Raw genomic sequence first — 265 nt, forward strand, 5'->3', positions numbered from 1 at the left:
AGATCTAACAGATTAAAAATACAATAAAGATAAAAGCTGTCAACCAACAATATGGCAACAACAACAACAAAAAAAACACTAGTACTGTCAGATTACAGTTCTAAAATTCATTTTTCTAAAGAAATTTCTCAACACCTTTAACTAGTTTCTTCCCATAAAGATAAGTCTAGTACATGGACAAGAACATTAGATCCACAGCTCACAAATGTGAAACGGTACAGGACTAGCAACACTTCCAAATGGAGTTATGCAGAGAGAAAGCTCA

The sequence above is a fragment of the Merops nubicus genome, unplaced genomic scaffold (assembly GCF_000691845.1).
Source record: "Merops nubicus isolate BGI_N331 unplaced genomic scaffold, ASM69184v1 scaffold23413, whole genome shotgun sequence".
Taxonomy (NCBI): domain Eukaryota; kingdom Metazoa; phylum Chordata; class Aves; order Coraciiformes; family Meropidae; genus Merops; species Merops nubicus.